At 47.8% G+C, this 12,624-nt stretch overlaps 1 long non-coding RNA gene across 1 annotated transcript; it reads right to left on the bottom strand.

Moving 5' to 3' along the window:
- Positions 1 to 1,501: 1,501 nt before the first annotated feature.
- Positions 1,502 to 3,437, bottom strand: LOC148224223 (uncharacterized). Its single transcript, XR_015802193.1, has 3 exons — positions 3,318 to 3,437; positions 2,026 to 2,228; positions 1,502 to 1,861 (listed from the first exon to the last, which is right to left on the bottom strand). It is a non-coding gene; the product is annotated as an uncharacterized LOC148224223 (long non-coding RNA).
- Between the last annotated feature and the right edge of the window lie 9,187 nt (positions 3,438 to 12,624).

Here is a 12,624-nt window from a genome sequence, read left to right as displayed (position 1 = left end):
AAAGATGCAAAGAAAGAGCAAGCCTCTTGCTTTATTTCCAATGGGCGTGGGGGATACCGTCAGGCACAAAGAGTGCTTCCAGCTTGTTCTAACGTGCACCTTTGTTTAAAAGAAAAAAAAAATAATCAAGTTCGTCATCTGATTTCAACTAATGTATTTTTAACTGGATTTCTTTCCTCTGCTTTGTGTGATCTGATACCTACCGTGTAGCCCTGGCCCACTTTCAGCCCTGCGGGTGCCCTGCATTGTGTGCGTGTCTGAAAGAAAAGGGAAAAGTCTTCCATCTCACACTCTTTTGCCCTGTACCTGTGCTTGGGAATTGAATCGTGTCCAGGCTAGTGGTCAGCAAAACTCGCATCCTATTCCCCTTCTCGCTGCCTAACCCGAGAGGAGACGCGACTTTGTCGGTGCCGCCTGGCTGGCGTGGCTGCGACCGTCCAGCACCTCGGATCAATAAAGCAGCCAGTTTTCTGACGTTTCTTTTCCACGGCTGCTTATTGAAAAGGAGCCTTTACCGCCACCTATAAATAGCGCTGCATCCAAGTCAATTTTTTTTTTAAATTTTTTTTTCTCTCTACATAAAGTAGCAAAGTTCTAACCAGGATACCGCAAGTTCTCCTTGCTGCTCAGCGAGGGCTCGCCCCGGAGGGGGTGCGCTGGGGGTCCCGGCTCCAAAGGCGGCTGCGCTGCCGCCTCCAAAGGGAGTGGGGGCTCCGGCGGAGCCAGCCCCAGTCCCGCACCGGCCGCCTTTGAACTTTGTTCCCGGGCATGGGAGGGAGAGCAGCGAATACCGATACTCACCGTGCTCTTTGGCTTTCCAGATGTAACTCCGTCTCTCCCTCTTCTTTGTGTATAAATGAGCAGAGGTTACTTCCCGGGCACGCGGTATAATGCCCTGGATAACCCCGACCCTGTCTGTTAATTTAATGCTACGCTAACCTCAGAGTGTGTCATTGGAGCTCGAGTGTTGGATTAGAAAAGCGCCTCTCCACGCTAGAAACAAATTCGCTTTCTCTCTCCACACCCACCCGCTTTCCACGCGGAGTCTCCTAGCCCTGCATTCCTGCATAAACCAGGACACCTACCTTTCCGAGAGCCACCTTCCCTAGCACAGATTGCATATTTTTTGCCCGCTCTGGAAAGAACTGTGCAATTCCCCAGACCCACGTGCCGTGCCGTGCCTGCTGCGTGGGGCTCGGATTCACGCACTGTGCCACGCCGGGGTCTGGCAGTGCCGGGGAAGCACTGAGACCTCGCGTAGCGGAGCGAAGGCGCTGCCTGGCTCCCCCCTTGCCCCTCGCTAGGGAAGGGGCGGCGGGGGCGAGGGGCCGGGGCTCTCTCTCTCTCTCTCTCCCCCCCCAAAATCGCACGCTCAGCCCGCGGGACTGGGCTGCTCTTCGGGCGCTTTCTACCTGCCTGCACAGAGGGCTGGGAGCTGACGGACAGTCATTGCTGTACGCGGAGCGATCAACCCCTTCCTTATCCCCGCGTGATCTCGAGCTTTTTTTCCTCTCTATTTATTTATTTATTTTAAAATTCCCTTTCAATTTCCCCAAATGAGGTTTGATGAACACAGCTCGTTGTCCGCGTTGATACCAGGGTAATAATTGTCAGGGGGTCTGAGGGCTCCAGGAAAAGGAAAGCGGAGGAAGGGGAAGGGATACAACCTCCGCTATCTCGCTGTTACTAATTCCCAGCCGGCTCGGACTCAGGGGACAAGGCGATCGCTTAACAAACCCTCCTCCTCCTCCTCTCCCTTCACCACTCCTTCCTTCCTTCCTCTTCGCCGGCACATTTCTCCCCCGCGTTTGCCCACGTTTCATTCCTTCTCTTCATGAGGAATAAACCGTGCAAACTCAAACTGAAAAGAAAAAAAAAAAAGGAGGGGGGAAGGAAAGGTGGGTAGGAAGGATACAGGAGGGCAATAAAAAAATAAGAAAGGGGAAGGAGAAGGAAAAGGACAGAAAGTGTCTGTGCCTGATCGCTGACCATCTGTGCAAAAGGTGATCATTGTTAGGTACTCACATGGCTGGTGGCAGAGCAGCTCTTAGCAATTAATAAGTCTCTCAGCTTGAGCTCTTCTTTCCCCTTTTGGATGGCAGCGCTCTCTGCGTGGCTCGCTCTCACTCGCGCACACACACAAACCCGATCAGATGCTTCAGCACCGGCCACTTTGCGAGGGCAACAACACGGGAGGGTTTGTATTACTCCAGGTTCGTGTGTGTAGCCTATAAATAGCGAACTTTTTGATGGAATCAGCTAACAAATGAGAGGAGAAGGCGTAATTTTGCGCAGGGAGCCCCCCTTTCTCTTTGCAAGATTAAAACCCCCCAGGCAGCAGACAGAGCTAAAGTTGTGGGTGTGCAGAAAGGAATTTCACTTTATTGTGATCGTGCGCGAGATTTGTTTGTTTGTTTATTTTGGGGGTTGTTTTTGTTCCTCCCCCCACCGCCACCCCCCACCAACCTATACGTTACATCCTCCTCCCTGCCTTCCCAGCTAGGGGCAGGAACTGACCCGTATTAGCACCGACTTTACTCCAAGTTGGGAACACACGGCTCATTTGAGGTTTTTCTTTTGGTAGTGGTGCCTGTTGTTGGTTTGGTTTGTTTTATTTATTTATTTTTTTTAGAAGCTGGGGGGAGAAGATGTCCACCCGATGCCGTGTGGAAGTGCAGGAGGCGGGCAGGCAGGCTTTCCTGAACGTGCCCTCGTTTTGAAAGCAAGTGAGGAACAGAAAGAAAACAGGTCGGAATTATTGGAGGGGGGGGAGGAGGAAAGAAGGCGGTACTTTGGTAGGGGCGAAGTGTGTGACTGGGGCTCTGGGTCAGCCACAGAGCGATGGCCCCACTCGAGAGGAAGCGCCTCGACACACGTGGCTGTGGGGGTTCCGCGGTGCGGTCCCCCCACGCCGCTGTCCCGCCCGGCGCAGCGGAGCCCCGGGCACGCGTGGGCGCCGAGGGAGCCTCGCCCTTGCGGGCGGGCAGCGGGGCTGGCCCGACTGCTCGGGCCCGGAGGGAAACCCCTGCTCCAGATCCCACCCCGGCCTTCCTCGGGCAGCCTACGGGCTCTCCGGGGCCGGCTCCCCCCGCCGTCCTCCCTCCCTCCCGTGTTTTGTCGTGAGCGGTACCGGCACGTTCGGCATCCCCCGGTAACGACAGCCCCCTGCCCCTCGAGGACATTGATTTGCGGGAAGCTTAAGGCTGGGCCCTGTCAGCAAAGGGGCTGCCGCTGATAAGGATCCCACCGCGGCAGCTATGAAGAGGTTTTCTCCCCTGACAGGTGCCTGACAGGGCTGGCCGGGAAGAACTGCTGACCTGTCTAAAGAAATATATCTGCGTCTCCCGGAATGGCAGGACAGATGGTGCCCGTTCGCACCGCGGCGACTTCTCTCGATGGCACACACCGAGCGGAGCTGATGAGTGGTTTGTTTTTATGGCAGGGAGGTAGCGATGCCCTCGGACATCCCGTGGCAAGGGCTTGATGGGAAATGTCCGCCCCTGTGCAGGCGCCTACCGGGAGGGCAGGGGGGGCAGCGCCATCGCTCCCGCCCGCTCCTGCCCCGTCCCCGCGTACATGACCTGCCGCAGGATCGCCGAGGAAAGGGGCTTTCGGCACCCGTGCCAGAGCCGCGGCCCCAGTTCCCTCCAAGCCGGCTCTAAAGGTCGCTCCCCGCTCGCCCCCAGGCCCCTCGGCGGAGGCGGCAGGGCCGGGTTCACGCTGCCTTTGTGCCGCGCAAGAGCCCGTGTCAGGCGGCGCACGGGGGTGAGCGAGGCAGGGCCCCCGAGTCCTCTCGTTCTGAGCCGCTCTCCCTCCTGGCCCCGCTGGGGCAGCGCCCGGGCGCGGACACGCAGCGGCTGCACGGGCAGCTCCGGCCCCCTCGGCCCCCCCAGCCCCGATGGCTACTCCCGGTGGCGGAGTGGCGACCACAGCAGTCAGTCCCTCTCCTCCCCGCGCCCGGCTCCCGCTGCTCCCGGGTGACGCGCAGCCCGGCGCGCTGGTCCATCTGCACACATTCACGTTTCCAATCTCATGGCTCATAAACTATTAGCGAAGGGATTTCATTATTCACCTTCCGTATCTTACAAAGGAGAAAGGGGAAAAAAAAACCTCAACAAAACAACAAAACACGCGCTCCTGGTAACGGCAAGAGCCGGCCGGGTTTAAATCCCAGCGCCTGCCCGAGCTCGGGGCTCTGGGCTCGGCTCGCAGCTGGCGGCCGCTCCGCCGAGTTCCTCCCTCCGGCGCTGGGCTCCGGCCACGGCTGCTTGTCCCGGAGGGACTGCGCGGGTCAGCCTTGGCAGAGGGCAGAGCAAAGCAAAGCCAAGCCGTGAACTGCCTTTTACCGGCCGCGGAGAAAATATTCCAGAAAAAAGAATAAAATCTTGGAGATGAAAGGGTGTGTGTGTGTGTGTGTGTGTTTGTGGGGGGGCAATCTGCTTGTTTTCCTTGTATTTTTTTTTTTCTGCAAAAAATAACACTGGGCGTTATTTAGCTCTCCATTGGAATGTGACAGCGCACACACTCCGGGGCGTGCAGCACAAGCGGAGCGAGGGCCGGAGCCCGGGGAGCGCGGGGGGAGCGGCCGGGCGGGGGCTGCGAGGGGCCGGGGTCAGGGCGAGCTGCAGGCGGGGCAGCCAGGGCCAGACGAGCGCCTCAGCACGGCTCCTATAGAAACACAGGACCCGATCCAGGGAAAGTTACTGACAGCCTGGATGAGACGAACACAGATGTTAATACTACTTTGTTTCTTTCTTTTCCCCCCGCTTTAATGATTTTCTTTTTTTCATTCTTTAAGAAATAGACCGCGAAGAAGTTTAGACCACGAGGTAATTATAAAAACCAATATAGAGATTTTGAAAGAGAGACCCACTTCACAATTTTATACCGAGGAGCAAAATATTCTGGCGAAGTCTGGGGTCATCACCTACAATAGAGCAATGTTCCCTCCCTGTTTAATATACATGGTGTGGGAAATGGAGGGAAAACATAGCTAGCACCTGTAGTGCCAAAGGAAAAAAAAATTAAATTACTACATCATATTTTGGGGTTATTTTTCAGGACATTCTTCAAAAATAGACCCATATTTAATTATAGATCTAATGATTTTCTCTATGCGACTGCTAGTTAATAGTAAGGAGGAAATGGGGTTTCTATCGAGTTTTTGCATTTTGGTATCTTAAAAAAAATTAGTAATTTTCTTATGTGTTAATAGCGCATCTGGGACTGCAAGTAACCAACCTGGACCAACTTTTAATTAACTCACTGACCTGCCGAAGAAGCAAAACTCCCCCCCCCCCACCAAAAAGAAGAAAAAAAAAAGTCTATACATATACATATACCGCCGTATCGGCGTGACCCTGGGGACACCAGGGCTCTCCTTGCCCTTGTTGTAGGCAGGAGGTGATTTTCCGAAGGGGCGAGGAGATTCGCCACTTGAGCAGCCGCCCGCCTCCCCCCGGCGGGGCCGCCGCCGGCCGCGCAGCCCCGCTCAAGCCCCGGCCAGGGGGGAGGCGGCCGAAGCGGGCGGGGCACTATCACCGGAGCGCCCGGGCAGCGTGTGCGAGGAAAAGGCCGTGGCAGAAAGGCGGAGGATTTGGGCTCTATGGGAGGTGTGGTACAAACACCAGCGAGGGGGCGAACACAAGCTCACGCGTGGGTGCTACAAGCTCCGGAGCCTGTTCGGCAGCTCCCCCACACGAAGCACAAAGAGAGGTCAGCAGCCTGAAAGATTAACTCCTTTTCCTTCTGCTGTTGCCTCATCAATGCTTTGTCTTATTTTTTCCCTTCACGATTAAACTAAATATGGTTTTAAAACTATTATTATTATTTTTTTACCATTCACATACACACTTCAGGCACGTTGGATGCCTGATGTGGCCCCCACCCCCCAAAACTGGCACCGGAGTACGTTACTGCCGAGTTACACTTTAACTTCTCTGCAGGTAATAATTAAAGACCTTCTTTCTAAATCTCTTTCCCCCACAGAAACACCGAGGCTCTCTTTCGCAATAGATTATATTGATCACACACACGGGCACACTCTCCTCGGGAGCTGCCGTCCGTGAGCTGCTCTCAATTCCGTGCGCTCTGAGCAACTTCTCCCAGGTCTTCTCCCATCTTTTTACCGAGCTGAAAGGTTTCTTTAGGGATGCATTTTTGTGAACACTCACAAATTCCCCCAAGAGGAAGCTCCACGTTCAAAACGGGACAGCCAGTCATTCAGATGCACACCTGTAGGCTTTGGCCGTAAGTCTGAAGTTTATCCCACAGCTGCATTGTGTGTGAATTTAAAATTAGGATGTATAGAGGGAACAAAGTCATCTGACATCAGTAATGGAGTATCTCTGTCTAGTGAGAAGAACTCCAACTTTCTTTAGTGGTGACACTTTCCAAAGAAAACCTTCAGCCTTGTCCTAACAGCAGTACTGAAAATTTTAGGGGCTCTGAGTTCCTTGAGATCACAAATTAATCTGCCAGAGAAGTGCAACACACACCTGATATCAACAGAGGGTCAAGAGCTGGCCAGTTCCAGCTGGTCCCGCATTTGATTTACTTCAGGCTGTTAAGATGTATGCTGTGGTGTTTTGATAAGAAAAAAGGAGTCAGCAGTTTGATTTGGCAATCCTTTCCTTTTTTTTTTTATTTTTTATTTTTTTCCCCTCTGAAGAGAGCTGCAGTTTAAGCTGAGGAATTTGTTGCTGCTGGTGGGATGGTTTTTAGTGGTGGTTTTTGGTCTGCATGGGGCTATCTCATCACATACTGTTAACACTTAACTGTGTTTCTTACTCTCCCAAGTGAGCCAGACTGTGGCATAAACTTTTATGCAGCTTGTCTACCACAGGCCTTCAGCATCTCTGGCCAGTGCCTTTGCTGGGCTTCACCCCAGCCAGAGAACTTGGAGCAACAGCAAAGGCAGTGACCATCACCCAGGGGGTTACACCAGCAACCTGCTCGGACTTGGTGGAGCCCCACAGCTTTCCTTTCACACCTCTCTCTTCCACAGGGTCTTGTCCCTGAGTTTCATCAGATGCTGCTGAAATAATTCAATTTTGGGTTTTTTATAGTGTACTGATGTACTCATACAAGCTGAGTGGGGAGGCTGCTTGCTCTTAGCTGAATTAAGCTATTATTTGAAGATATCTCCTGCACCTGCTGTGCCCTCTCTTACAGCCCCCAAAACTTTCGATCACAGAGTTAAATCACAGTAATTACACCAGGGATGTTATCTCAGATGTGGGTGTCTGCACAATGTAAAGAACACCTGCAATATTCTAGAGGACCACTGCACAAATGACACCCCTCAGAGGTGGCAACAATGGGTACATAAATAGGAGAATAAGGAGCAGATCAGGACTTTTTTCTTGTTCTATCCCTGGTTTTTCTTTTCCTTTCCTCTTTTTTTTTTAGTTTCTCTGCCTCTAAAATATGGACGTAAGAGTCACTGACCCTATTGCCTTTCCATGGGGCAATTAGTGTTCGAAGAAAAACCAGAAATCCTCAGAGGATAATCTGTGATAATGTATATTCTACGATAGATGTGCTGCCATTCCCTGTGTTGGGGTTGGCAAACATTTCTCAGCAGAGACCACATTTTCTGTTGCATGTAGCTTTAGAAAAAACATCATCACTTAGGCTGAAAACTGATATGCTGACTGTCTGTACTGGGCAGATTATTTTGAAAATACCTGCCAAAACAATTTGTCCATTTCCAAGAACAAGGTTATGGAAAAATAAACAGTTTTGCTCATACTAAAATGGAAACTTTTTCCTTTGAAATGCTCTGCTGCCCTCAGGCTTTGAAGCACAGCCTCAAAATGTGACCTTTTTTATTTAAAGTGTGCTTTTCCCTCTCTGTCTGAAAATTTATCTAAATGTGTCTAACTTATAAATATTAGAAATTATGTCATGAACAGATGGCCAGCAATGATTTCTTTTATTCTAGCAGGACAAAGGCGTTGCTAAAGGTTGGCCCTCTCTGCAAACAGAAGCTTCAGGATACAGTGGTGAGGCTAGATTTCCACTTGAATCCCCACATCCAAGTTTCCCCCGTGAGCCTGAGCTTTGGCACAGAATCTGAGAGGTAGGAATCCTATCTCTCCTAAGCTCCAAGTGATTTGAAGGTTGTGTTGAGAAGAAAGGTCTCCGTGTGAATACAACACAGAGGAAAAAAAAACATCCAGCCTGTGACAGAGCAGGCAACAGAAGCAGCCAAGCCAGCCAGGGGGAAAAGCTGGGACTGGTGTTTGGAGGCAGGAGCCTGGGACTGATTAGGTAAGGAGACACAGAGGTTGTTGCAGAGAGAAACTGTTCTGTTGAGGAGCCTGGAGGGCACATAGGAGGGCAAGGCTGGAAAAACCAACTAATGTTGTCAGCCAAGAGCAAGGATGCTTAATTGCACGATGTCCAGAGAAGCTGGACTGAATTTCATTTGAAACATGGTAGAAATTCTGAAAGTCAAAATGTGGAGTTTTTTTCCCACTATTTATAGCTGATGCAGTTTAGCTACATAATCAATGCTTTTTATTTGGCATAGAGTCTGCTTTCTAATGCTGAAAAAGAACTGACCTTCAAGAGAAGTGTTTCTGAGATGATTCAAAACATGTTTTAATTTGTGTGTGTGTGTGACCACTGAACTAAGGAAATGTGTTATATATTCAACACTAGCTGCCACATCGTGGATGTTAAGGAAATGACTAACCTGAGGGGCTCAGAGCACCTCGATCCAGCTTCCATATATTAGGATACATGACCACATAGATTATATTCCATAAATTTCCTGAAGCAGAAATGAAACCCTGCAAGGTACCCTTCCTCTGGGAACAGATCAGTGCTTTGTAGATTTTACTCACTGGATTCCTGTCTAATTTGTCACAGAGCTGGGTACAGCTCATGTACAAGGTACTGAATTACAAGGAGGGAAAGCAGGACTTTGTGGCAGAGCGGTTGCTGGATTCTACCTGCTGAGTTTTCCATTCTGCTTCCACCTCTAAGATTCTACAGTGTGGGAAAAGTTGCTTCAAGAGGCAACCATTAGTTGAGATTTTCATATGATGAAGGCCCATCTTGAAATTTTGGAGTCTGGTGAGCTGAAGTGAATCAGTCACTTTGCATGGACTAGGCCAAGTGATGTAGAATGCCAAACAGGTTGAAAAATCAAGTAGATAATATCTCTAATTGGATACCCAAAATTAGCAGGCATTTTGTACTTTAATCTCATTTGTTTGGAACAGAGATTTATAAAAAAGGATAGGATTATATAATCCCTTCAATTTCAGGCTGCAAAAAATAAGCATCCAGATGCCATAGCATGGTGGGGAGAGGAACAGGAAAAGAACAAGAGTAGGATTTATATACCCTGGATATGGCCCCATGTAGGTAAATTTAACACTGGAAATACCTCCTGAAGAAAGCTTTGCCTATGCCCTACTCTGCAAGCCAAAGGGATGCTTGTGAAGAAGATCAAGCAGAAAAGCCCCACTGCCCTGTCAAATTGTGTTCATATTTCATTGCACAAGAGCAGCTGAAACAAAGGCTTTGCAAAGTTATTTGTGAAAAGGGGAAAGGAGAGGGAGGAAAAAAGAAGGAACAAGCCCAGGGTACCAGACATCATGGAAATAAGATGCTGACCCTGATGAGATTAAAAGTGCCTGTCTGTACAGGTGAAAACACTTGTATCTGGGGACACCTCACATCAGTTATATGCCATAGTGGTTTGCCTTTTGGTTACTGCACAGTCTCTTTCCCTTTGTTTCTTGGCATTTTTTCTCTTACATAGTCTGAATTCTGAAGAAAACTGGTTTTTTTTTTCCCTGGAAAATTCCTCATCATCTCCTAATACATGATGGTGTAATGGCAAAGCACCTGCACAAGGGATTGGTCCTGAGCAATATGATTAGCTCTCATTCTCTCACTTCCTACTGGCTTTAAATGTTTATAGAGCCCGAAATACTCTTTTGTGTGTTTCCTAACAAGGTTAAGCATAATAGCAAAAGGGCAATCAAACAGGAGAGTCCAAGTACTTTCTAACTTTTTTGTTTCTCGATAAGCACCTATTTAACTCCTTTTTTAGTGGGTAGCACTGAAACCTATTCATTTGGAACTGGACTAAAATCTTCAAAGTATTTCAGGGGAATGGATTTAACACTAACAGTCCTATAGACTGCCATACATATGGCTGGGTTTAAACAAACAACAAGGGAAAAGCCTACTCTCAGACTTCTGGATTTCTGTTTTCTACGTCAGAATATAGAAGAGCTCCAGAATATCTTCTCTTGTCAGAGACAGGAAATGCCCTCACCAGGAGCACGGTTCTGACCTCAGCTGGAGGATCCTTGGCTTGGAGTCAAGCAGTGGCTGCACTCACTGAAACAGCCAAATTAACTGTCTGCTTAGCCATGGATTAAAATTCATTCACTGATCCAAGACAGTAAGTGAGACAATCATTTGCTACTCCTACTTTGTTTTGCAGCAGATTCTCATTCAGAATAAACCTGCAGTTTAGCATAAGGTTTTTTTACTCAGCAGTAACCACGGTGGCATTATAAAATTGTACCACCAATAACTTCAACAAGTAGGATAAATAAATGCAGATATGAAAAGAGAAAACTCATCCTGTTTTTACTAGTACAGAGACTGCATGAGGGCAGAGTACAAGGATAGATTTAGGAGTCCTGATGCAATCAGCAGTCACCATTATTTTGAGTGGTAAGTTGTAACAAATAAAGTGTTATTTCCTCTGAGCTAAAGACCTTGACAGCACTGCCTTTACCACCACAGCCTAACTCTTTTCTTCTCTAAGAAGCCACAGGCTTGATTGAAATATTAGAGAGTAAATTGCTCAATGCTTTCTAGAGACCTCAAATATGTGAAGTATCCAGTGTGTAAAAGAGAGAGCTTATTTCAAAACCTAGCACAACAAAACTGACCTGCTGGAGAAAAGAGCCTCTGCCTTGTTCCTGCTCACATTAGGTACTGTGCTTGGATTTCCTAACAAGGCAATGTATGCTTCCAAGTCCATCACTTTTAAACCAATATACAGGACCGAAAAACTAATATAATCTTACTTATGCAATGCCAAGGTGACCATCTGGCTGCTTAGGAATTGCATTTGACCCAGATAAAAGCAAATATTTTTTGTATCAGAGGCAAAAATTTAGGTGTGACATCCACATCTCTCCTATTATAAGTTTGATAATGACAAAACAAACTATTTAAAGATGTAGTACAAAAGTCACGTTGATGGAAAACACTCTATCTCCTGCTGTATGTATCTCCTATACATTATCAGCCTCTTTGCAGAGCAAGATTCCTCCCACCATGGCCAATAATAATAGAAGAGAATAGGAAAAAAAGGCTTTTCTCAGTGTATCTGACTGAGTCAAAGATCTGGTATCCATGTCAATAAAGCTTTACTATTGCTTGTGATGATAATCCTGTATCATCCCACCCTGGAGGTGGCTATAACTCATCATGAATGAATAGATCATTATATAAAAGTATGTACCTACTTTGATGTACAGTAATCTGACTGTATCTCTATGTGATGCAAAAGGCCTCCAAACAACAGTAGGGGTGGTCACAATAAATCATTTGAGTTTAAATTTAGCACTCACTGCAATAGCACTGCAGTATTTCATAGACACATGTTCCAAGGGAAAGGGTTTGTTCATAAATACACTGATGATAAAACTGACTTGGACACTCCCAGTGTGAGTTTAGAGAGAGGAATAAAATGAAAGTTTATTCTGGTTTTCTGGGTATGAGGATGGCTTTTCCACTAGCAGTCCATCCTTGTCATACGTGTTTAAAAACTCCACACTCACTCACCCATACCACCAACACATAGGAAAATAAAGGCAGAGCTGTCTGGGAAAGTAAATTTAGGATAAGGAAGATATTCTGGACCTGCTGTGTAGCCTCACTCCTGGGGAAGGTTTGCAAAGAGGTAAAGAGAAGCCTTTGCCTAGGCAAGAGCCAGCCTCCCTAAAGGCAGATGAGCAATGGTCTCTCACCAAATTCAAATTGTCAAGAAGAGCTACAGTGTTTAAACTACTTTTGTGGGGTGGTTTTCCACTTTTTTCCCCCCTCCAGGGTTATCCACCTCTCTGAGGATGAGGAGCATATGCAGGCTTAGTTGGGACACTTAGCAGAGAAGTCAGAGAAGTAGTAAATGCTTGAGAAGAGGTAGTTTAATTTGTGACTCTTTATGAGTTTTCAGATTAGCTTTCCCTTCAAAAAATAGAATAGCTTTAAAATTAAATATCCATTATAAAATGTATTGACAATAACAGAAGTGAAAATTCTGTATATTTGAACTCTCACTATTTAGGGGAAGCTCCTGTAAAAGCAGACATTGCATGCATTCACTGCAACAGACACACTAATACTTTCTTTTGTACAGAATAGAGAGGACGACAGGGTGCAGAAAGCCCAGTAAGCCACCATCTTCTGCATGGGCAAAAGGCAATGACAATGAAGAAGGTAAATGGTGTAGAATTGCATGGAGGGGGCTGATGCTGAAGACCAAACTTCATCCTTACTGATAAGTAAGGATGCTGAGATGAATAAAACCAGAAATTAATTCTTAGCCATCATACAAATCCTGAACACTATCCTATTTTA

This window comes from Sturnus vulgaris, chromosome 3 (genome assembly GCF_052056855.1).
Source record: "Sturnus vulgaris isolate bStuVul1 chromosome 3, bStuVul1.hap1, whole genome shotgun sequence".
Taxonomy (NCBI): domain Eukaryota; kingdom Metazoa; phylum Chordata; class Aves; order Passeriformes; family Sturnidae; genus Sturnus; species Sturnus vulgaris.
Note: the sequence above shows the minus strand (reverse complement) of the source record. Positions and strands in the feature narration are given on the sequence as shown.